Source organism: Herpailurus yagouaroundi, unplaced genomic scaffold (assembly GCF_014898765.1).
Source record: "Herpailurus yagouaroundi ecotype Mexico unplaced genomic scaffold, PumYag 428, whole genome shotgun sequence".
Classification (NCBI taxonomy): Eukaryota; Metazoa; Chordata; class Mammalia; order Carnivora; family Felidae; genus Herpailurus; species Herpailurus yagouaroundi.
In genome coordinates this window covers 1,050,803-1,075,522 of record NW_024412645.1, presented here as the reverse complement: position 1 = coordinate 1,075,522, position 24,720 = coordinate 1,050,803, and the positions used below count along the sequence as shown (strand labels likewise).

General features: G+C 47.3%; 1 long non-coding RNA gene across 2 annotated transcripts in view; it reads right to left on the bottom strand.

Annotated features, from left to right (window-relative positions):
• LOC121022631 (uncharacterized) overlaps positions 1-24,720 on the bottom strand; it is a 30,440-nt gene that overhangs the window by 4,257 nt on the left and 1,463 nt on the right. The window contains exons 2-3 of one of the 2 annotated variants that reach the window (XR_005787024.1): positions 9,258-9,476; positions 8,453-8,592 (exon numbers count right to left, since the gene is read on the bottom strand). This is a non-coding gene — a long non-coding RNA (uncharacterized LOC121022631). The remainder of the gene's footprint in view (positions 1-8,452; positions 8,593-9,257; positions 9,477-24,720) is intronic. The other variant, XR_005787023.1, reaches the window with a different exon arrangement.

Genomic DNA, 24,720 nt, shown 5'->3' with positions numbered 1-24,720 from the left:
ATGCTCTCCCAGTGCTCATTACACTGGCTTGGTTTGGGTTTCTCTTTCCTGCCCCGTGGCCTTTGCCCGTGCTGTTCCCTCTGCCTGGATCAAGAGGCAAAGTGCTTCCTAGTTCCTTTTTCCTCCTAGAGCTAACGCCAAATAGCAGTAGTGATTTGTGCAGTAATTTGCATGATATCATCTTCCTCCAAAGCATCATTAAAGACGTTCCACCATTGGCCTCTAAATTGGCCACAGAAAGGGAAAGAAAGAAAAAGGATAGTATGTGGAGGGGCTTTTTGGCCCGAGTCTGGAAGAGGTGCACATCTCTTCTGCTCACATTTCATTGTCTGAGAACATGGCCCCTCCTAACTACAAGAGAGACTGGGAAGTATGGTCTAGCTGGGCCTCAAAGAGGAAGAGATGAGGGGCGCCTGGGTGGCTCAGTCGGTTAAGCGGCCGACTTCGGCTCAGGTCATGATCTCACGGTCCGTGAGTTCGAGCCCCGCATCAGGCTCTGTGCTGACAGCTCAGAGCCCGGAGCCTGTTTCAGATTCTGTGTCTCCCTCTCTCTCTGCCCCTCCCCCGTTCATGCTCTGTCTCTCTCTGTCTCAAAAATAAATAAACGTTAAAAAAAATTAAAAAAAAAAAAAAAAAAAAAAAGAGGAAGAGATGGATATTCATGCATACTAGCTGACTATCACAGAAATGTGGCTCCCTGACACGAGAAGAAAGGGGTGATGGAGGCCTGGACAGGAAAAAGCCCCTGCTGTTGCAGTACACACCCTTCACATCCTTCCCCAGAGGGAGAGACGTGTCTCCTGGGCCTGTGTCCACCTTTTCCTGTGAATGTAAAACTAATTAGTGGTCAACTCCTGGAGCAGACATAGCCCCTACCCCATGGACGATCACCTCTACCCACCAAAGGCTGCTCACTGAATGCCTGATGGTGTTGTTCTGGCCTCAGGAGCACACTGGAAGTGCCAAGAATTGGCACCCCCAGAAGTAGCCCTTGGCCATCGAAGGATAGAAAATCGGTGGACAGACAACCCAACTCCCTAACCCTTTGGTTGGGATGGCTGAGGTATGGCCTACACGGTGTCTGGGAGGTCCCTAGTAGGGCAGAACTCCGGTTGTTCACCACAGTAACTGCCCTGATAATGCTTCCCCTACTGGCTCACTTCCACTCCCTGTCTCGCTTCCCCACTCCCTGACAGGGATTCCCTGGGTTCACTTCCCAGATAGACTCCTGACACTTAAATATTTGTTTTAGGGTCTGCTTCTGGGAGGACCCGAACCAAGGCAGCTCCCCGTGCTCAGGAACAATGACCCATACTCTCCTCCCCTCCCATGTCCAGCCTTGTGCTTCAGGGATGCACAGACATCCTTTTGAATTACTTTTAGAAACACACAAAAACACATGTCAATGGATTGGTCATCTTGGCCAGGGCCTTGAGGCCAGGGAGAGGGCCTCATGTACTTGAAAACAAGCCTCGGAGGATTTATCTGCCCATTCTGTTTCTTTCCCACACACAGGAAAATCCTGGGCAGGCAGAGCTTCCTGACTCGGGGTGGGGGGGTGGTGGGGAGAAGCTGACAGCGCAGGGTGAAGACTCTCCGCCTTACAAAGAAAATGTCTGGGTGGTTTGAGGGAATGACTGTTACCTTCCTCACTGACTGGAGAAAGGGAAAGTTCAGAATTCTGAGTTCTAGTCCTCAGTCTGCCACTAGTTTACTGTGCCACTCCGGGCTGTTCCCTCCCCCTGGACCTCAGATTCCCATCTATACAGGTAGAATAATTGTGCACCAGGATATCTTAGCATTGCTACATTCTGCATTTCTTCTGAACTCAGATCCAGGCCTGGCACACTATTTCACTTGTGAAAACTTTTAAGGGATTCAGGAAGTTAAAGCATACAAGTATGTGGAGTATTTTGGAAAACCAGTATTAGCAACAATTAAGAAGAGTTATAGTGATTTGTCCTGTTGATGGAATTTTCCATGGAAAAATACTTTTAAACATATATTTTCTTAATAGATTGGCATTCACTAGCAACTTTTCTCTTTTCTTTTTTCCAGGCTCGCTCTGGTCTCTACTTTACAGGCCAAGTTACTTTGACCAATGAGATCATGTTGTTCACTCTCTTAAAACTCATTCATGGATACACAGTGTCAAGCAGGGCCTCCCACAGTGCTTTGCACAATAGCAAATGATTGATTATTGAATTGAATTTGATTTCCAAGCTACTGTGGCCCAAGAAGACACCTTAGGAATGCTTGTTAGAATTGTGTCTAAAGTAAAAACTAAAAGGCTATGAGTAAACGTGAGGGAAAGCTTATCTGAGAGTAAGGTGCTTGGTATGGACATTGTGGTGTTGGTTTGGGTACTCAGTTGGCCTTTTAGCTTCATTTCAGCTTGTAGATAGATGAAGTCATTGCACAAGTTACTCCAGTTAAGTGAGCTGCTATTGTGCATGCGGACCGTATTGGTTAGGGATGCATTAAGCTGCAAGTTGTAGGATACAGTAGCTTAAACCATAACCACATTGATTGCTTGCTTGTCTGCAAATCTGGATGCAGGTGGGCATAGAGTTAGTCCACCTGCTTAATGATGTTATAAAGAAACAGGTCCTTTTTAAAAAAAAAAAATTAATACTTATTTTTGAGAGAGAGAGAGAGAGAGAGAGAGAAAGAGAGAGAGAGATTGAGAGCTCATGCATGAGCAGGGGAAGGGCAGAGAGACAGGGAGACACAGAATCCAAAGCAGGCATCAGGCTCCGAGCTTTGAGCTGTCAGCACAGAGCCTGATGTGGGACTCAAACTCACAAACCACAAGATCATGACCTGAGCCAAAGTTGGACGCTTAACCAACTGAGCCATCCAGGTGCCCCAACACAGGTCCTTTCTACTTTTTCACTCCTCTAACCTTATTTTCAGGGCCTCACGGTCCCAAGATGGCTGTCATTTCTATAAGTATCATCCTTGTTTAAGGAGCATAATACCCCTGAGCTCTCCTCTCCCTTTTGATCCTTTTATGAGGAAAGCTTCCTAGAAGCACCCTAGCATACTTTCCCTATGTCTTACTAGTCAGAACTAGGTTACATGACCGTTCATATTAGTTACCCATTGCTGGGGAACAAATAACCCCAAACCTAGATTCTTAACACTGCCGTAAATATTTTCCTATCTCTCAGTTTCTGTGGGTCAGTTGGGGATGGTGTAGTTTGGTGGTTCTGAATCAGGATCTCCTAGGGGTGATTTGTGCCTGTGTCTTCATTTATAAAGATGACTACATGATGACATGGAGAGTTCGATGCTACTGAAAGAAAAGTTTAACATTACTCACAGTTCTCCTAGAAACAAGAGGCACAGCATGTGTGTGGGGCCATAGGGGGAAGCACCAGTGTTGGTCAGGAGGCAGAAAGGAGCAAGAGAAAGCTAAGGCCATAACCTTCATTAGGGTTTCTGTGGGATAGGCAAGGAAAGGCAGGGTAATGTTTGGGTAGTTTGGGTAATTCCAGTGGGCTCCGGGGCATAGGGGCTGTCCCTAGTTGTCTAGTACCTGGCTTTGGGATGATCTAAGTCAAGGGAAATATTAGCTTGGTATATGAGTTAGATAAAGAAGTGTCAGGGGGGTATGGACTCAGGATTGGTTGGTTTGTGCATAAAAGGTGGGCTCACCAACAGGTTGTTTACTGTCTCTAGGAATTAGCTAGCCCTGGGTGGGGCAGTCTTTTCCCAGCCAGCAAGGCTCCCCAAAGATGTTTAAACATCATAAAATATAGAAAAGTTAAAATATGATTAATACAGGGTGCCTGGCTGGCTCAATTGGTAGAGCATGTGACTCTTGATCTCAGGGTTGTAAGTTCAACCCCCAAATTGAGTGTAGATATTACTTAAAAAATCTTAGGGCACCTGGTGGCTCAGTCAGTTAAGCATCTGACTTCAGTTCAGGTCATGATTTTGTCATTTGTGGGCTCAAGCCCCACATTAGGCTCTCTGCTGTCAGCACAGAGCCTGCTTTGGATTCTCTCTCTCTCTCTCTCTCTCTCTCCCTCTCTCTCTCTCTCTCCACCCTTCCCCTGCTCATGCTCATTCTCCCTCAAAAATAAATAAAGGTTTAAAAAATAAATAAATCAAATCTTAAAAAATATATGATTAATACAAAGATATCTCTGGCTGATGCTACAAGTCAAAATGTTGGCCCACATTCAAAGGTTTGACTGGGGCTGGAGCCACTTTCCAGGTCTCTCACTCACATGCCTGGCATGTTGGTGCTGGCTACTAGTGGCAGGACTTAGTTCCTCCCATGTGGGCCTCTCCACAGGGCTGTTGAGTGTCCTCACACCATGGTGGTTAATTTCCCCCAGAGCAAGTAATCTAAGAGAGCAAGGTAACAGCAACAATGGTTTTCATGACCTACCCTCAGAAGTCACTCTTTGAAATGAGTCACTAAGTCTAGCCTACATTCAAGGTTGTGGGGATGAATTTCCACCTTTTCAAAAGGAGGGTGTCAAAAAAATTTACAGACATATTTTAAGGCCACCAGACCATTCCTGACTGCAAGGGAGTCTGGAAAGGCAAAAGAGAACAGGATTGTTGTGACTAGCTTAGACTAATCATGATTGACTCATAGCCTGGGATACAATCCCACCCCAGACAAAAATCAGGGTTCAGTTAATGAGGAAAGAGAGGGAAGGCTGGTGGGGAAGCATTTTATCTGCCACAATGGTGATGATAAAGATGAAGGGGACTAAGGTTTCCAGGTATCCTGATATTGCATGAGATATATTCCTACTAAAACATTATTTGTTGCTTATATGAAAGTCAGTTTTGTTGTTTTTTTTTTAAAGAGAGAGAGAGAGTCTCAAGCATGCTCTGCACTCAGTGGCATGGAACCAGATGCAGGGCTCAATCCCACAACCCTGGGATTGTGACCTGAGCCAAAATCGAGAGTCAGACACTCAACCAACCAAACCACCCAGGTGCCCTTCTGAAAGTCAAATTTAACTGGTGTCTTCTATTTTCATTTGCTAAAAATCTAGCTCCCATGGTGGGAAATAAGTCTTCAATGGTCATGGAAGGAAGCCAGTGAGGAGGTGGCACTTCTTAGGAAGGAGGAGCTAAAGGAAGCCTGGGGGTGCCTGGAAGAGGAACAGATGTTTCAAAGCCTAGGGTAGGTTCCTTTTGGTGGGGGAGAGCAGGAGGGTGAGGTTGAGGCTTTCTGTGGTCCCAGTCTTTCTCTCCTCTGCTCCCAGGCCACCACCGCATCCACCCAACACCAACACCAACACCCCCAACACCACCATTTCCTCCATTTTGATCTCAAAAGATATCCAGGAAGCTCTAGCTAGAGGTATCTCTCTTTTCAACACCCTGAAAAACCAACTCATAAAGCCGAAGTAGGGGCTGCGGGCAGCGTGGCAAAGTGCATGAGTGGTGTGAGAACTTGGAGCCTCACTGTGTGACCTCAAGCAAGGCCTTCCCCTCTCTGGGCTTCCCTTTCCTTGGCTGTATAATGATGGTTGGTCTAAATTGTCTCCAAGGGCCCTTTTACTTGGCCTACGTGTCTCCTTCCCAAAAAGGAACAAAAAGACATGGGTGGTTTCTCTCGTCCCGTCTCCAAGCCAAATTCAGACGAAAATGTCCAGGGTGACATAGATTTAATATAAACAGTGGTGCACTGATACTCACAAATACCCCAAAAGGAGTCCCAGATGAGCTATTTTTATCCTTAAAACACACACACACACATACTCACTCCAACCCCCATCACCCCCACCCATAAATTCTTCCAGTTGGTTTTTACAAGAAGACAAGAGTTCCAGTTAAGAGTGCTAATTAAACAGCTCTGACTGTGGGCAGAAGGGAGGCTGGCGAAAATCTTCTCTCTGGGCATGATGTCATCATAATTGTGCATTTCTCATGACCCAAGAATGTGAGTGTGTTTGCACTGCACGTTGAAGCCAGTGATGCAAGTGTGGCCTGGTAAACAGGCCCCAGACAGGCAGGCCCTGCAAGAAGCCGCCGTGCAGAGGCCTGGCGGAGGCCCAGGTTGCTCTTAACTCCTTCCTGGCAGAACTGGCTGGTGGGCTGCTGAGGTTTGGCTAGGGAGCCTTCTCTACTCAGCCCTTGCTTCTCTCCCAGCCAGGGTCCCTGCTGGTGACAAGCTCTGAATATGGAGTCACTGAGACCTGCATTCTACCCACCTGCACCATTTGCTTGCTCGAGGGCCTGGGGTATGTGACTCCTCTGCCCTGAGCCTCAGTTTTCTCATCTGAGAAAATGGGGAGATGAATCAGGGCTTCAGTCCCTTGTCTTCAACTCTACAGTCCACAAAGCCCAAATATCCAAGGGCTTTTCCATATATTTGAAGAAAACTCGTGTGGAGGCCAAACCTGGGGCCCCACTTAGACTCAATACTTAAACTTCTCACTACAGCAATATTCATATATTTGATTGGAGATGGGTGGGCCCAGTCCCCACCAGATTAAAAAAAAATTTTTAATGTTTATTTATTTTCGAGAGAGAGAGAGAAACAGAGTGCGAGGAGGGGAGGGGCAGAGAGAGAGGGAGACACAGAATCCAAGGCAGGCTCCAGGCTCTGAGCTGTCAGCACAGAGCCCGATGCAGGGCTTGAACTCATGAACTGTGAGATCATGACCTGAGTCAAGTCAGACGCTTAACTGACTGAGCCACCCAGGCGCCCCCCAGCTCACCTTTAAAAACCCCCAAAATTCTGAGTTCTGAAACCTGACCAGCCCCAAGAGTGTTGATCAGGGGTTGTAGGCCTGGGGCACCTGCCTTTTGTTCACTGGGAGACGTACTAAGACACTGCCTTCTGCTGAAAAGTCCTCCCTGAGCACAGGGCTTAGCTCTGTGTCAGCTGTGTCCCAAGCTGCCAGCTCAGTGCCTGGAACACAGCAGTCACCCAACCAACAGCTATTGAATCAATAGCTGAAGTTACTCATACCCCATAAATGCCAGGGTGTTGATCAAGGGGAAACTGAGGCCCGAGCCTCTGAGACAGCCTTCCCTGGATCCTTTCCCACAGAGGGAGTTCTGACTTTCCCCAAAAAAGGTAGCTGCTCACATTTCTGTGTTGGCCTGCTCACAAACAGCTTGGTGACCCCCCTCCGACATTCCAGAGCAGCCTCCTCCCCGGCTGGCTGGTTTGCGGGCATCAACGAGTTTTCTTTGGCAGAAGGTTCAACTGATTGGGAAAAAAAAAAAAAAAAAACAGGGCGGGGGGGGGGGGGGGGGGGGGGGGACAAGTTGAAATCTGGAGGTGGGGAAGGGGTGGTCACAGGGTAGAGTGGGGGCTTCTGGGGAAGCTGAGATCTGCCAGCTGGCCTGAGACTGTGGACCAGATTCTGGGACCCTTCTGAGGACTGTGACTGTGTCAGTAAGCTCCTGTCTTAATCCTAGAACTGGAGAATTACCCAGACCTGTGCAGAGCTGCCAGGATGGAAAAGGCCTCCCTGGTGTGGTCTGACCTATTCCCAGCTGCTGTGGAGCCCCGAGTAACTCCCTTTTCCTCTCTGGGTCTTTGCATGATAAGGTTGGAGAATCAAGCAAAACAAAGCTGACATTATAGACACAGACTTGAGTCCAGGCCCAGGCTCTTCCTCTGATTGGACAGGAGTTAGAGCCAGTCACTTTCCTTCTCTGAGCCTCAGTCACCTCATCTGTAAAATGGCACTGAGTTATAGGGATTGTGTCCTGATGAATGTGTTTGGCACATAGTAGTGATAAAGGAATGTTAGTAAATTACCCTTGGCCTGGATAGCCCTCCTGATCTGATGTTCTATGTTAGGCACTAAGCACAGTAATAACCTCATTGTCTGAGCACCCACTATGTTCCAGGCACTGTGCTAAGTGATTTACAAGCATTATTTTTTTCCATCCTCCCAATATCTCTCAAATGGGTACCAGCACTATCCCCATTTGTGAGAGGAGAAGATAAGGTTCTGGAAAGTGAAGTGACTCTCCCAAGGCTGCACAGTTAGTGAGAAGCAGAGCTGGATCTTCTGGACTCTAAACACTTCATACCAGGCTTCAAGAAAGATCTAGCAGCTAATTCTGTGCTTAGCTCCTTGAAGCAAGAGATTCCAAGCCCAGCTGGGCCACACCCTGATGTAACATATGACCAGTGCAGGGGTCTCAGTTCCCCTATTGGAACCATGGGGAAGATCCTCCTTACTCTGCAGCGCTGAGGTAAGGATGCTGGTGACCTTGAGAAGGATTTGCAAGCTATGAGATAGGACAGGCACTCTCAAAGGCTCAGAAATGGGGGACCAAGGGAAAGAATTAATCCTTTCTAGTCTCCCTAGCAAGTATCAGATCAGCCATGGAGAGGGTGGAGTAGGGAAAGTGAGTGAGGGATAGTTGCATTGGAAAGGCTCTGGGTTAAGGGAACTACTCAGAAGCTAAGAAGTGAAGAAGTGGTCCCAGCTCTCCCCTAGGACCTGACCTTCACCACAGTCTGTCCGTCCATTAAGAGTTGGGCAGAACTGCCTCTAGAGTCCAGTGGATCAGAGTTCAAGTCTCAGTGCCACCCATCTCCACTGGGCATCCTTTGGACTTCCCCTCTCTTCATGTCAGTCTTCCCAACTGTGAAATGGAGGTGATAACAAGAGCCTCATCAGGACTGTAGTGAAGACAAGCCTTGCCCAAGGATATTGGTTGAATAATTATCTCCTGGCACCTGGTCTGCAAGGCTTCTAGTCTGGAAGGAGAGACTATATATAAAGTGTCTGGCACAGGTAGGTGCCCACTGGATGGATGGAAGGAAAGAAGGAAGCAAGGAAGGAAGGAAGGAAGGAAGGAAGGAAGGAAGGAAGGAGAAAAGGTAGGAAGGAGAGGGAAAAAGAGGGAAGGGGAGGGGAGGGAGGAAGGAAGGAAGGTATGGATGGATGTGATGAGTATCTTACTCTAAGTCATACAGTCTGGAAGTAACTATTCCTGACCTCACACTGGGCACCAACGAAAGCATAAGAGTTGGTTAGAGAGAGGCACTCCCTGAGCAAAGGTTTGGAATTAGGAATTATTACAGCATGGATAAGACACTGGTTTCACTTGCTCAACAGGATCCTATGAGGAAGGGGATCTGATTACAGGCTCTCCCAGAGTCCTTTGGGGCAAACCCAGCAGTTTGTACGGGGAGTAAGGCCCCACGGCCCAGAGGAGCAGGCAGGAGCAAGCCCAGCCTGGGGGTCAGGCCTCAGAGGGCCTGGTATGGCCATATTTGGTTTTCAAGGAACTGGGAGGCTTCTTACCAGCTCTGCTGCCCACGCATGGGAGTAAGGCCACCCACAGTTGCTGAGTCAGGCAGACAGCTGGGGTCGGGAGCAGAGGCCCCACAAACAGGCGACTGTAGCACAGTTGTCCAGAGCCTGGCCTCTAGAGTCAAGAAGATGTGGATTCAAATCCTGCCTGACTCTGATAACTGTGTGACTAGACCAGCCACATCACCTTTCAGAGATTGTTTCCTTTACCTGTAAAATAAAATGACAGCAGTAAGGACGAGCGCCATGACTGAGTTTGCTATGTGCCAGTCTGTGCTGAGGGTCCTGCCTGCATTCTCTTGCTTAATTCTCATCACGATAGAGAAGTATTTTTATTGTACCCATGAAACACAACACGTGAGACCAGTGTTTCTCATTTGTGCCTCAATAATTCCTGATCCCAAGCCTTTGCTACAGTCTCCTCCACCTGGAGTGCCTCTCTCTCCCTCACCAGCTCTATGTGTTCTTTGGTGTCCAGTACGGGATTCTGACTGTGGGACGTGGCTATCCCCAGACGAGGAAGCTGAGACACAGAGAAGTGAGGTCACATGCAAGTAAGAGACATAGCTAGGAATAGCTAGGAAGTACGGAGCAACTTCCCTACCTTCCTATTTCTATGATATCATCACTTCCCTACTCAAATACCTCCACCTGCCCCTATAAAACAATTCTCCCCTTTTCCACTTTCCAATTTGCTGCCAAAGCCTAACAAAGCCTGCTCAGGCCCTCCTAACCGCCCCATGCAGAAGGTAGGCTAGACAGCACCGCCATTTTATGGATGGGAAAACCGAGACTCAGAGAACTAAAGCAACTTGCCTGAGAATTAGCAACCAGCCAGAGGGGCAACCAGAATTAGGCTGCAATGCTGACTCCCATTCCAGTGCTCTCTCCATCACAGTAAGCTGACCCTCCACGTTTTGAGAAGAGAGCTTTCACCTCTCCTCCCAGTCAAGCCACCTCTAGACAGATGTAAGGATAAAAGAGAAAATGGGGGTGCCTGGGTGGCTCAGATTCTTGATTCTGGCTCAGGTCATGAACACAGGGTCATGGGATCTAGCCCATGTCAGGCTCCATGCTGAGCGTGGAGCCTGCTTAAGATTTTCTCTACCCCGCTCCCCGCCCCTCTCTCCCTCCGCCTCCTCCCCCACTCACGCTCTCTCTCTAAAATAAATAAAATAAAATATATTTTAAAAATTAAAAAAAAAAGAGAGAATGAATCTGAGGCCCACTTGAAAGGAAAGGTCAGGCAAGACTAGTAGGGCATTTTGCAGATAGATAAAGAAATCTGGCCTGATTTGAAAATCATAAAAGAATGAAGTGAATGAACAAGCTATAACAGTTCTGAATCAGATCATCCCCTCGTGACATGCAGGAGACCAGAACAGCTTTCTAAACTCATTAGCTCATCTCATTCGTTTCGGAGGTACCTCTTGCCCTACCATGTGTCGGTAGCCGTGCTGTGCTGAGAGCCAGGCGAGAACTCTGCCCCAGAGGAATCATTACCTGGGTGCTTCCCAGACTCGGGGATTTTACATCCCAGTAAAGTGTTCTCCCCAAATGCGGCCACATTTTGTTATTTGTCAAAGAACATTAAAGAAAAGGAAAAATAAAGCATTACTTTCTACTCTCACCAAAAAATTTAATAAGGACTAATCTCAGAATCTAGCAATTAAAAAAAATTACCTTTATAACTCACCACATTGTTCTAGTTTTCTCCTTAGCCGCAGGCCGATGCAAACTGTATCTAAGTGGGCGTTTGGCAATTCCCAGATGAGTGGGAGAGAGAAAACATCTACAGAAATCATTCAGAGTAGCTATATTCTTTGGGAGTCTTTGGGTTGAGAGCTACATAAAACTATCCTGGCTACCTTAATACAGATTTTTGGGGAAGGGATTTTATTGGTAGATTGGATTCTAGGGATTATGTAGTAGACAGTAGGGTCAACCAACCAACCTACACCTGGCAAGGACAGAAAAACTCCAAAAACAAATAGAATTAGGTCTCTCTCGGTTACACTCTCGCTCTCTGCTTCTCTCTGTTACCGTTCTTCCCTCTCTAGTGGCAGATAGGGTTCCCCCACGTAGCAGAGAAAGTGATGGCTAACAGCTTCCATGTTTCATAACTCATGCCACCATAGACAGATCAATTAACTTCTCAGTTCCAGTAGGGGGGAGGGGAGGGATCCCGGAAAGTGTCTGATTGGCCCAACTGAGCCAGGTGTCTACCCCTGGACCAATCAATTGTGGCTTGGGATTGGTCTGTAAAAACATGGCAGCTTCCATGAAAAGTCATGGTTGGAGTCAGAAGAGGGAAGAAGATCTAGGCCAGAGGGCTGGGCGGAAAATACCATAAATGTCCGTTGTGGAGATGGTAAATGCCCTAATAAAGTGCAGATAAAGTATCACAGGAGTTCAAGGGAAGACGACATGATTTCTAGCTGTGGAGATCAAGTAGACCTTCTTGGAAGAAGATCTGAGCTGAGAATATGTGGAATATACAGAGATTCTAAACGCCATTTCAAATTCAAAGAGAAAAATAACAAGTACTGGTAGAGGAGAAGGTGTCATCTGAAGAAGCTATATATTAATGCTTTACTTTGTCAAGATTTTTATTATTTTTTAAAAATGAGATATAATTCATATATCAAATTTATAAAATATTTTATTATGAAATAATTTTAGACTTATAGAAAGTTGCAAAAGTAGTTCAGAGTTCTGCTAAAGTCTTCACCTTCTGTACCCCTCACCTAGTTCCCCCTAATATTAACATCTTACACGACCTTGATACAACAATCAGAACCAGGAAATTACCACTAATAGAATACTCTCAACTAACCTACAGAGCTTGTTTGAATTTTGCGTTTTACTTTTGCTGTAATCCAGAATCCCACACTGCATTTAATTGCTATGTCTGCTTAGTCTCCTCTAATCTGTGACAGTTCCCCCAATCTCTCTTTTCTCTTGTAACCTTGACACTGAAGAGTGATGGTAAGTCATTTTACAAAATAGCCCTCAATTTGAATGTCTAATGTTTTCTCATAATTGGATCAAGATTATGCATTTTTGGCAAGAATGCCACAGAAGCAATGCTGTACCCTTCTTAGTGCATCATTCAGGGGCTACATTCTGTCAACGTGATTTATTACCAGTGATGTTAACATCGATCACTTGGTTAAGGAGGCATCTGGCAAGTTTCTCTGTTGAAAAGGCCCGTTAGTAATTAGTAAGCATCTTGTGGGGGAGATAGTTAAGACTACACAAAAATATAAATTTCTCATCATTTAAAAAGTGCTATCAAATGTACACTTTCTACTTTTATTCCGCAAACATCAACTGTACACCCACTAAGCACTGGTCCAAGATAATGGCTTGGTTATGTATGGCCCCATGACCTTGCTAGACCGTAGGATCCTTATCTGTAAAATGGGTATAATTCTGTCTTACCACCCAGGGCTGCCAAGGATAAAGGAGAACCATGCTTGTTGAAAGTGTTCTGTAATGCTAGCTGGGATTGTTCATTCTCCTTCTGGGGATCTCCACTTTGTTGTCACTTCCACCTATCATAGGTCTTCATTTCCATCCTGCCTGCATCCATGCCTGCAGGCTTCTGTCTGTTCTCACTGACCAGACTCCCTCAGCCTATTTGCCAAGCCTTATTTGTGATGTCATTTAATAAGTTTTGGAGACAAAAGGTGAGCCCTGTAGAGACTGACAATTTCCTCCAGAATCTCCGTCTATGATTTTGGGAGCTGCCTCAAGGTGTTGAGTGACACCTGGGACCCATGAGTGGCAGGTGGGAGGTCCTTTCTTCCATGATAGAAATAAGTGGAAGAAGTAGGAATTGCCTTCCTCCAATAATGTGTTGGCCCTGAAAAGGAAACTCTCACACCCCACAGAGTATTGAACAAGCTTGGATGGATACTTGTCTCTTACAGAGTGCTCTAACATGGGCATACTTTATTTATTTATGCATTTATGTATGTACGTATTTATTTATTTATTTAGGAGAGAGAGCAGAAAGAGAAGGAGAGAGAGAATCTTAAGCAGGCTCCATGCCCAGTGCAGAGCCCGACATGGGGCTTGATCTCATGATGGTGAGATGACCTGTGCCAAAGTCAAGAGTCAGATGTTTAACAGACTGAACCGCTCAGGCACCCCTAAGATGGGCATACTTTAAACTAACAACTTCATAATGCCAAAGGATGAGCTCACCCCTGACTCAACCTCCTAATTTCTAATTTGAGAACAAGACTTTAGCAAACCAAGAAAGAGGCACAAGTTAAGCAGCAGGTCTCACTAACCTTAGCTGTCACAGTCACTCCTGAGGTTGAATTCAACCTTTTTAATTTTTTTTCCTAATGTGTATTTATCTTTGAGAGAGAGAAAGAGAGAGAGTGGGAGTAGGGGAGGGGCAGAGAGAGAGGTAGACACAGAACACGAAGCAGGCTCCTGGCTCTGAGCTGTCAGCACAAAGGCCAACATGGGGCCTGAACTCACGAATCACGAGATCATGACCTGAGCCAAAGTCAGATGCTTAACTGACTGAACCACCCAGGCGCCCCGAATTCAGAGACAGGAGCCATCCATGCTTGGCTGGTTCTTTGTACCAGATCATTATGAAGATCAATATGATAGAGGTGAAAGTGCTTTGGAACTTCTATAGGACCAAGTCAATATTGCTTCTCCCATTCTGTCCCAAGGGCAGCTTTTAGGAACTGCTTGCCCAGAGCAAAGAAGGAAGGTTGAAGCCCCCCAGCTCTGACATCAGCACAAGCCACCCTCTGCTTTCCTTCAGCCAAGCAGATGAGCACCTCAAAATAGAGCCCTCTAAGTAGAGACCCAGCAGCATACAGGGCATTCCCTCCAGGGTCCTGAGTAGTTTCCTCCCGGACAAGTCACAGGCCTGGGTTTCTCCCACCCATCTAATATCTGGGACGCAAGCTGCTGTAGGTTGGACTCTTGCCCCACTAGCACCTGGGCAGGAATTTGTGGCAGCAGCTCAAGACTATTTGCCAATTTTATTGACCTCTCCCCAGTGGGCCCTGGGAAACACCATCCCCTGTAGACCACTAAGGCAACAGCTCTTCTCAAAGGCCTAGTAACCTTCAGGTTTAAGAGACTTCCTCCCTCCTATCACCCAGTTGATTCTTGTGGCCACAAACCCAAACTACAATGTGCACATGAATCCCCCTGAAAATCTTTTTGCAATACAGATTCTGGTTCGGTAGGTTTGGGGTGAGGCCTAAGACTGTATTTCCACCAAGTGCCCAGAAGATGCCAAAGCTGCTGGTCCACAGACCACACTCTGAATGCAAGAAGTGTTTACTTCTAACCAACAAGCTGATCACAAGGAGGTCTGGAAAGCAGAAAACAATTTGAACTGAAACAACGCCTTTGTTGTTTCTACCTTGAAGTTTTTATAATCTTGATACCACTTCTGATGGCCTTCCAGCAGAGTCTCATTTTGGTCAATGTGATCCAGGGAGGTTTCTAGTTTTTGCAAACAAAGAACCTTTCCAAATACCACAAAGCAGTTTGCCCCCCAAGGTCAGAAAGGTTTACTCTCCCTCAGTCCACTCCTTATCTTCCAGCCCCAACCACCACAGCCTGGTTAGAGCCATCTGCTTCTCAAAAGAATCAAGTCCTTTGTAGGGGGACATTTAAATCTCCTTCAACAACATAAAAGGGGTTTTCAAACATTACCCTGGGGATTCCTTATTGCCCTCTCTTAATATTTTTCCAGAAAGAGGGGCATCTGGGTGCCTCAGTCAGGTAAGTGTCTGACTTCAGCTCAGGTCATGATCTCACAGTTCTTGAGTTTGAGCCCCACGTCAGGCTCTGTGCTGACAGCTCAGAGCCTGGAGCCTGCTTGAAATTCTGTGTCTCCCTCTTGCTCTCTGTCCCTCCCCCATTCCTACTCTGTCTCTCTCTCTCTCAAAAATAAAATAAAAACATTGAAAATATATTTTTTTCCAGAAAGAGACCTGAGGTTCCTTTCTGAGCTTCAGTCCCTTGTTCTCCTCCCAGCCCCTTAGCTGTCTTGTGCATTAATTAGCTGGTAACTAATTACTCCCTAATTGTCAACCAGCTGACCCATTACAGGTTCCCACCCACATCAGTGACAGGACAGGGGGTCAGGGCGAACCCCCTTCCTGTTGGCAGAGACTTGGCTGGGTTTACTTCTCCTGACCCCGCCCCCAGAAGGGGGAGTTATCCACCTGATTGGTCAGATTCCAGAATCCTGACTGGTCTTTGGTGGGGTGTAAGGCATTCTTTCCAAGATCCCAATCTCCACAGGTCCACTGGGGACTTAGGGCAGAACCCCTTGGAGGATTCACTTCAGAAGGGAGCAGCTACCCTGGGGGAATGCAGACCCAGGCTGGAGAAGAGGGAGAAATAAAAATGCAGATTACCCTGTGAAATTTCCCGATTTTCAAAGGTCAACAACAAATTCAAAAAGTGGTTTTTTTATTTTTTTCTAATGTTTATTTCTTTATTTTGAGAGAGAGAGAGAGAGAGAGAGTGTGTGTGTGTGTGTGTGCATGCGCCAGCGGGGGAGGGGAAGAGAGAGATGGGGAGAGGGAGAGAGAATCCCAGACAGGCTCTGCACTCTTAGCTCGGAGGCTGATGCAGAGCTCGATCTCACAAACCATGAGACCATGACCTGAGCCAAAATCAAGAGTTAGATGCTTAACGAACTGAGCCACCCAGGTGCCCTTAAATTTTTTTTTAATTTTATTTTAGAGAGAGAGCACGCACAAGCAGGGGAGAGAGGCAGAGGGAGAGAGAGAGAATCTTGAGCAGGCTCCATGCTCAGTGAGGAGCCCAAGGTGGGGCTCGATCCCACAACCCTGGAATCATGACCTGAGCTGAAATCAAGAGTCAGACGCTCAAACGACTGAGCTACCCAGGTGCCCCCAAAAAAGCTTTTTAAAAGCCCTGTAGGCCAGACACATGTCTATGGGCAGGACCTGGTCCAATGGGCACCATGGGTACGGTGAGGTTTGGTGAATATCTAGAGGTGTAAGGGTGATGGAGAGGAGTGAGGAAGGATGCTACCTACATCCCGGATTCTGGAACACCCTTACTGGCAAAGATGTGCTCCAGGAGGAACTCACTGCCACAGGCATATTGAGCAGATGTGCTCCAGGAGGAACTCACTGCCACAGGCATATTGCAAGGTTCTGTGCGAGGTTGGGGGTTACAAAGCACACTGTGAGGTTTCACACTTCTCCAAGGCAGGATGGGCAAATGGCAGGAGACCTGGGTTCTAGTCCTGGCTTGCCCTCCTGTAATTACTTTGTGTCCTCAGGCTAGTTCATCATCTCTGGGATTCACACACAGCCTGTGTTAGCAACAGGTTAACTAAATCATGTGAGGAAAGATTATGAAGGACCTTGAGTGTCTGTGTAGGGAGTTTGGGCTGGATCTGATTAGGGGGTAGAAGCCACTGCAGGTTCTTGAGCAAGGGAATGACATTCTGAGTAAAGTATTTCAGGAAAATCAATCAGGCCACCAGTGCAGAGAAGAGGGTCCCATATCATCCAGGTGTGGTGTTGTGAGACAGCAACAAAAGCTTATGCAAATCAGATCTTATCATCCCTAGCTCAAAAGCCTTCAGTGGCTCCCTACAGTCCTCACATTGAAGTCCTTCTTACTGTGGTCCATAGGCAGGACCAACTTCACAGGTGTATGATCTGTGCAGTTCCCCAGGGTCCCATGCTTGGGTTAATGCTCTACTGTTACCATCTTGAAATTCTTAATAGTTTGTTTGTTTGTTTGTTTGTTTGTTTAACAAGGGGCTTCATGTTTTCATTTTGCACCAGACCCCACAAATTATATGGCTAGTACCACCCATAGGGACCCTTTGGTCTGGTTCCTGCTCCCCTCTCCCTTCTCATTCTCACCCCCCTCCCCCCACTCTCTTACCCTTCAAACTCCAGTCACAGACTGTCAGCTCCATAATACCTGTAAAGTCTCAGCATATGCTCACGAACCTCTGACTGGCTGGCTGCAAAGGGAGGCTCAGAGATGGGTTAAATGGGGAAGGAGGGGAGGCCACCTCTTTCCCATCTTGGACCTTTCCTTCTGTGTGAGCAGACATTTTCAGAATGCCCAGACCACACACCCAGCAGGGTCTGCGCTGGCTCTGGCCTTTCCCCAGCTGGAGCCCATTAGCTCCAGACCCTCTTGCCCTGCCCCTTTCTCAGTGATGGGACAATCCTAGAAGTGGATTGGGAAGGGAATGAATTTTACAGGGCCAAACTGTAGTCTAAAGGAAGCAATAATGAGGGCATTTTAGACTTCTGTCAGCAGAATAGACGGGTGCTTGGGGGCTTTGTGCTTATAAAGGTTTGTTGAGTGACTAATATACAACCGAGGGAATTTTTTCTTCTCTTAACCAAGTAAATAAAACCATTCACACACACCACAAGAGGTAGGAGGAAGGGACAGAATTTGCACAAAACATAATAAATGTGCTGACCCTGGCAAGGTAAGATCAGAAATAACATCACATCTGTCCAGGTGGCTCACATTTATTAGGCAGTGCCCACATACCAGGATCTAAGCTAAGCTCTTGACGCACATAAGCTCCTGAATGTTCACCCCACCCTATGAGGTTGGAACTATTCCTCTCCCCATTTTGGGGATGAGAAAGCTGAAGCCCAGAGAAACTAAGTAACTTGCCTAATGTCACACAGTGAAGAAGTGAGAGTTGAGACTTATACCCAGACCTGTCCAACTCTAGATCTGTCCTGAATGCTTCACTACCACAAAATAGCTACTAACTGGCTCGCTGTATGATTTCAGGCAAATTCCTCAACCTCTCTGAGCCTCAGATTCTTCACCTATAAGTTGTCCCTTATTTAAACCACCCTGTGCTAGGTGCTGGTAATAATTTTTAAAAATTTTTTTTGATGTTTATTTATTTTTGAGAGAGACAGAGACAGAATGTGAGTGGGTTGGGGTAGAGAGAGAGGGAGACACAGAATCCGAAGCAGGCTCCAGTCTCTGAGCTGTCAGCACAGAGCCTGACACAGGGCTCAAACTCATGAACTGTGAGATCATGACCTGAGCTGAAGTGGGACACTCAACCGACTGAGCCATCCAGGCACCCCTGGAATTCTTTTTAGATATTAGGTCTCTGCTTGACCCTTCATGACAGCCTAGTGAGAGAGAGAATGTGGCAGAAACAATGCTTTATGTTCTCCACCATGTTCCCTCTTCCTGGGCACAAAGGAAGGGCACATCCTCATCTTCCCTTGCAGTTAGTAGAGTCATGTGGCTACATTCTGGCCAATGAAATGACATGTCACCCCTGGGCAAAGCAATTAAGAGTAAGTGAGCCTCATTGGATTTTTAGGCTCCCTTTCCACATGCAGAAGATTCAAAAATGGATTCCAGGGAGGGCCTGAAGGAGTCATTGCTTGGAAGAGAGGTGCCTACCAAGAGAAATGGGTTAGGAGAGGGCTGCTCTTTATCAGACTTTATGTGAGTAAAAAATAAACTCTGCTTGGGTTAAGCCACTGAGATTTTCAGTTTGTTACATTAATTACACTGAATGAAACTGTATACCAGGGGCAGCCTGGCTGGCTCAGTTGGAAGAGCATGTGACTCTTGATCTCAGGGCCATGAGTTCAAGCCCCACGTTGGGTGTAAACATTACTTAAATAAATAAATAAACTAAAAAAAAAAGGGGGGGGGGACATCTGGGTGGCTCAGTCAGTTGAACATCTGACTTCATTTCAGGTCATGATCTCACAGTTAGTGAGTTCGAGCCTTATATCGGGCTCTGCTCTCAGCACAGAGCCCACTTCAGATCCTCTGTCTTCCTCTCTCTCTACTCCTCCCCCACCTCTCAAAGACAAATAAACATTAAAAAAAAAAAAACAAAAAACTGGGGGCCCCTGGGTGGCTCAGTTGGTTGAGCATCCAACTTCAGCTCAGGTCATGATCTCACAGTTCATGGGTTCAAGCCCTGTGTCAGGCTCTGCTCTGGCAGTGTGGAGTCTGCTTAGGATTCCCTCTCTCTGCCCCTCCCCCATTTGTACTCTCTCTCTCAAAATAAGTAAATAAACTTAATAAAAACCGTATGCCAGTTATTAATTGCTACAGCAATGCTGCATAACAAATCACCCCAAACTGAGTGCAATAAAACAGTAACCATTTATTTAACTCATGATTTCATGGATTGACAATTTGGGCTGGGCTCAGCCAAAGGTTCTTCTGGTCTTAGCTGGGCTTACTCATTCATCTGTGGTCAGCTGTTGGACCAGCTGGCGACTGACTAGCACAGCCTCAGCTAGGACAACTCATTCCTGTTCCAGTGGTCTCTCATCCTCATGCAGGACAGCCCAGATTTGTTCATGTGACAGCTGAGAAGGTTCCAACAGAACAAGCAGAAGCTATAGGATCTCTTAAAGTCCAGGCTCAGAACTGGCAATGTCAACTTCCCTGAATTCTATGGGCCAAAATTAGTCATATGGCTGAGCCCTGATGCAGGGGGTAAGGAAATAGATTCTCCTGATGGGACGGGGTTTCAAGGTCACATTGCAAATGGGCTTGCTTACAGGGAGGCAAAGCATTGAAGTTGTTTTTTTTTTTAATGTTTATTTTTGAGAGGGGGGAGGGGCAGAGAGAGAGGGAGACAGAGGATCTGAAGCAGGCTCTGCACTGACAGCACAGAACCCAATTCAGGACTCGAACTCAAGAACTATGAGATCATGACCTGAGCAGAAGTCAGGCACTTAATGGACTGAGCCACCCAGGCACTCCGCATTGAAGTAATTTTTGCAAACTATCTACTACAGGAAGTATTAGTGCCCCCATTTGAAAGACAAGGAAACTGAGGCCCAGGAAGATGAAGTAGATAGTGAATGGAAGAATTGGGATTTAAGCAAAGCCTGAAGCACTCTTCAAGCCCCAAGGTTCGCTAGTGACTCTGAGAAATGGACCTCTTCGTCCAGAAGGAACCTTTCCACCTCTGCAAGCTGAACCTAGAATCTAGCACCCTAGCCTCCTGGGGGAAGAGGTCCCAAAATCTGGAACTTGCTCTAGCCTTTGGAAGAACAGGGCATCCTTACAGAAATTTGAGACTACAGAACATCTTGAGCTCCAAGCCTGAAGCGTCTGTGACTGCAGTAAACTGGGGCTAGCAGATGATTCTTCCCCTCCTGGCCTTCATACATCAGATGTCCCTAAAGACCTACTTTGCTGTGTGACCCAGGCATAGCCCACACCCCACTCTGTGCCTCAGTATCAGGAAGCAAAGTGTAAAGAGAGAAGAGTTCAGCCTCTGGAATCACAGCACTGGCCTCCAATCCTGACTCTTGCTGTTTGTCCTGGGCAAGTCCCTTCTCCTCTCTGAGCCTCACATTTCTCTCTCTTCTATAAAACAGGTGCAAGAAGAGTCCCCACCATGGAGGCTGCTGTAAGAATTGAATGAGTGTGGGGCACCTGGATGGCTCAGTCAGTTAAGTGTCTCACTTCAACTCAGGTCATGACCTCACAGTTCGTGAGTTCAAGCCCCGCTTGGGCTCTGTGCTGACAGCTCAGAGCCTGGAACCTGCTTCCGATTCTGTGTCTCCCTCTCTCTCTGCCCCCTGCCCTGCTCACACTCTGTCTCTCAAAAAGTGAATAAACATTAAAATAAAATTAAAAAGAAAAAAGAATTGAATGAGTGAATACATAATGTAAATGCACGATGTAAACAACCCACTATCCTCAAGGTGGGCGCCTACTATCTGGCAGGTGGTATTAGTATCATCTCAACCAAACCCCCATTTTACAGAGAAGAAAACAGAAGTTAAGGCAGGTGATGCAATTTTCCAAAGCCACACAGCTAAGGAGCAGTGATGTCCCAGCATACTCAGGTTTATCTGATTCCAGAAGCCAAGGTCTTAACTTCCCTAGAGTTTGAGAGTCCTGGGTTAGAGTTTGAGAGTCCTGGGTTTGAGTCTCAACTCTGCCCCTTCAGCCACATGACTTTGGGCAAGTCCCTTTTCTCTTTGGGTCTTTTTTTCTTCATAAAAATAAATGATTTTCCCATAATACCTCAAATGGGAAAATACCCAGAAAATGCTTAGTGCAGCATCCAGGACAGACATGTATATGCTCAGCAATTAGAGGCTGCCATAATCATTAGAGGAGAGTTGCTTAAGTCTCTGTGCCTCAGTTTCTCTAGCCATCAAATAGCGTTAATAATAGTCTTATCTTATTGGAGTGGCCATGAGGAATAAGTGAGTTACTGTGAGCTAAGCTTTAGCACAAAGCTTGGCACATGCATATACTTCATAAGCACTCGCTTTTATTTTTAAAGTCCTGAAACCTGTTTCAGGCCAGCACAAGACAGTAGGGGACCCTAGCAATCCACTGGCTGCAGCTCCAGGCATTGCCTTTGCTGCCACTCAGCTATTATTAGGCCCAGAGTCCTCCTTTCAAATCCAGATGGGGAGCTAGAAGGGTGGGCAGGGCTGGGCCTGGCTGGTGGATGGCTGGGAAAGCTGCTTGGAGGCCGGTTTGGGTTTGGGCCCCACCCCGCCTGCCCTCCCTCGCCTGCAGCCGGTCCAGCTGCCACGTCTACACTTGGCTCTGAGGTCTGCACCAAACACTCCCTCCCACTGTGGCCGCCTCCTCTGGGAAGGTTCAGAACATTTCCACAGCCTCAGCACTTTACCCACTCCAGAGAGACCAGGTCTGCGTGGAAACTATGAATTGGACACTGCTCACCTCTGGAGCCTGCAAAGGGGCCATCTACGCTCTGGCATAGAGGTCTTCATGCTTTCAATGAGATCTATTGGGTCCATCAAGGAGAAAGGGACACACAGCTGGGTTCAAATCCCAGCCCTGCCACCAACATGCTGTGTCAACTTGGACAAGTGACCTTCCCTCTCTGAGCTTCAGTTTCTTTATCTGTCAAATGGATATAATCTTAGCACCTGCTGCACAGGGTGGTGATGATGATTAAATGAGTGAATGGCACATAATAGGCACTCAATATGTGCCAGCTATTGTTATTTCATGCTTGGGCGTGCCAAGCCAAGGGGGAAATAAGAGATTTGGGATGCTGGGGATCTGGGGTGCAGAGTGGCTCCACATCCAAATTGCTATGTGACCTGAAGCCTGTTCCTTGTCCTCTCTGGGACTCAGATTATCTATTTGGATCATAACGCAGGCATCTAGGATTCTGTAATGCCAAGATGCAGCAGCTATGCTGAATAGTTAAGAAATAGGATAAGGGCCCATGTGGGCAGGTACAGATCCCAAATGGCAAAAAGCAGGGTACTATGGTTAAGAATAAAGATTCTGGGTTCAAATCCTGCATGAAGTGCTAGCAAGGCTTGGCCTCACTGAGCCTGTCTCTTCTTCTGTATTATGATGGTCCTACCTCACAGGGCTCAAGCTGTGAGGGTCTTGGTAATAACAAAACAGCCTTTCATGTATTATAAGGGTGATCTAGAGCCATGCTCCAACCCATGGAGCCCCTGTCATGAACCTAGATGGATGTCAGGCATCAGGGAACTCCCAGAAATCACAAGAGGTCCAGGCCAGCCCATCCAGAATCCTCTCCTTTTTCCATGAGGCTGAGTTCCTGGGGTTCATCACTGCACAGTGGGCATCTCAGGCCTCCTTCTCCTTCCCAGAGCCCACTTGCCTCCAAGTTTCCAAGGAAGAGTCATTCCTTTCCCATCCCTCAGCACTTAAGGCCAGGCTCCCTTCTACTCCAAGCCCGGAAGTTTATCTGGCACTGTCGCTCAGAGAACACAGCAGCTGGATGACATCATAGAGGAGACAGCCTTGTCAAACTGGTTTGCCAAACAGGTCCCCAGTCCTACTCCTGGGGCTGCTGGCCATGATCATGGGGGCCTCCAGTTCTGCCCATGAGGAGGAAGGTCACAGCCCTTGGATCCTGCCAACCTCAGTAAGGACCAGTTGTCCTCAAGGACCTCATGCTCCAGCTTCACCTGCTTGACTTTTCCCCCAACAAAATCCTCACAGTCTTACCTCCCTTCCTTTGTTCATGCTGTTCCCTTCACCAGATTGCCCTTCCCCATCCCCACAGCATGCCAAACAGCAAGTGAGGGCTTCGTTTTGTACAGCTTTTAGGGTCCAGATACTGTGTCTCCCCCACTCTGACTAGGCTGTGAGACCCCACCAGCAGGCCCAACCCCGACCCATGCCTAACCCTACATCCCTCCCTGTAACCAGCAGCCCCCCGGATGCCCTCATAGACCCAAGGTTCTGGCCTTGGCTGGCCTCACAGGTACTTGTGAACGTATCCCAAGGTGGGGTCTCCCTGAAAGTCCTGGTATTTTATGTTGTCTAGTCTGGGGGGAGAGAACTTAGGGGGCTCAGGCCATAATTCCTACATTGTGCAGATAAGAAAATCAAGGCTCTGAGAGGACCAAATCTTTGCCTGGGGCAGAGTCAGGGCTAAGACCCATCACCTTTCTTGCCTCCTGATCCCAGGCCTTGGTTGTTTTTGCAGGACCCTAGATAGGGGTTGGGGGGGGGGGGCGGAGAGGAAGCCAGGGTAATTCAGGGATCTGGCACTGCTGGCTTCGTAAAACATTTATTCTCAGACTCAAGCACTAGAGCAAAATATTACCCTTGGCCCCTGAGCTGCTCCAGCCACTCTCTGCTCTGCCAGTCCAGGATTAGATCTGGAGGGATCTGGACCCTTTCTATTATAGCCCCTTGCTCGGGAGGACCAGAAGCAGGCCAGTCCAATCCCATCCTTTTTCAGATGGATAGAATGAGGCCCAGGCCTCCCCAGTGCCTACAAGATATGTTCACTCTGCTCACCTGGCATTCAGGGCCCTTCACAGATGGGATGACCCTTATCTCCATTTCTTGCTCCATCCACAACCCATCTCTCCTCCTTTTCCTACTTACAAACCTCCTGTCCTTTACTCACACTATTCCCCTACCACAATGCCTTTCCCCCTCTTCTCTGGGTGATGAATTTCTATGCATCCTTCCTCAAGGATCGGTTTGCACATCACTTCCTCCAAGAAGTCTTCCAGGATTTCCCCCATCCTAGAGGCAGCAAGATGGAGGAAAGGGCCTTAGGCATGAGGCAGAATTCCACTCATTTGAGTGCTATTACCAGCCCAAGGTGCCTTCACCTACTAAGCTTCCTTCTCTGTAAAATCCAGGTAATACTTGTCTTGCACGTTCTCAACTTGCAATAGGGCAAACCCTGTGTTTGACATGCAGCAGGTACTCAGATAATGCCAGGCCCTCCTCATGGGTTGTTTACTCCTTCCTAAACTGTGGCTGAAAGCTTCTCCAGCACTGCATGCGGCTACCCTTTGATCTTTGTTTCACCACCACCACTATCCACCCCCCCCCCCCCTTTACAGGGAGGAAGGAAGAATCAGGCAGGTAGGTCTGGAAGAGGACCCCAGCCCTGAGGGCTTGACGGCAGGGAAGGACCCAAGCATCTCTTCCT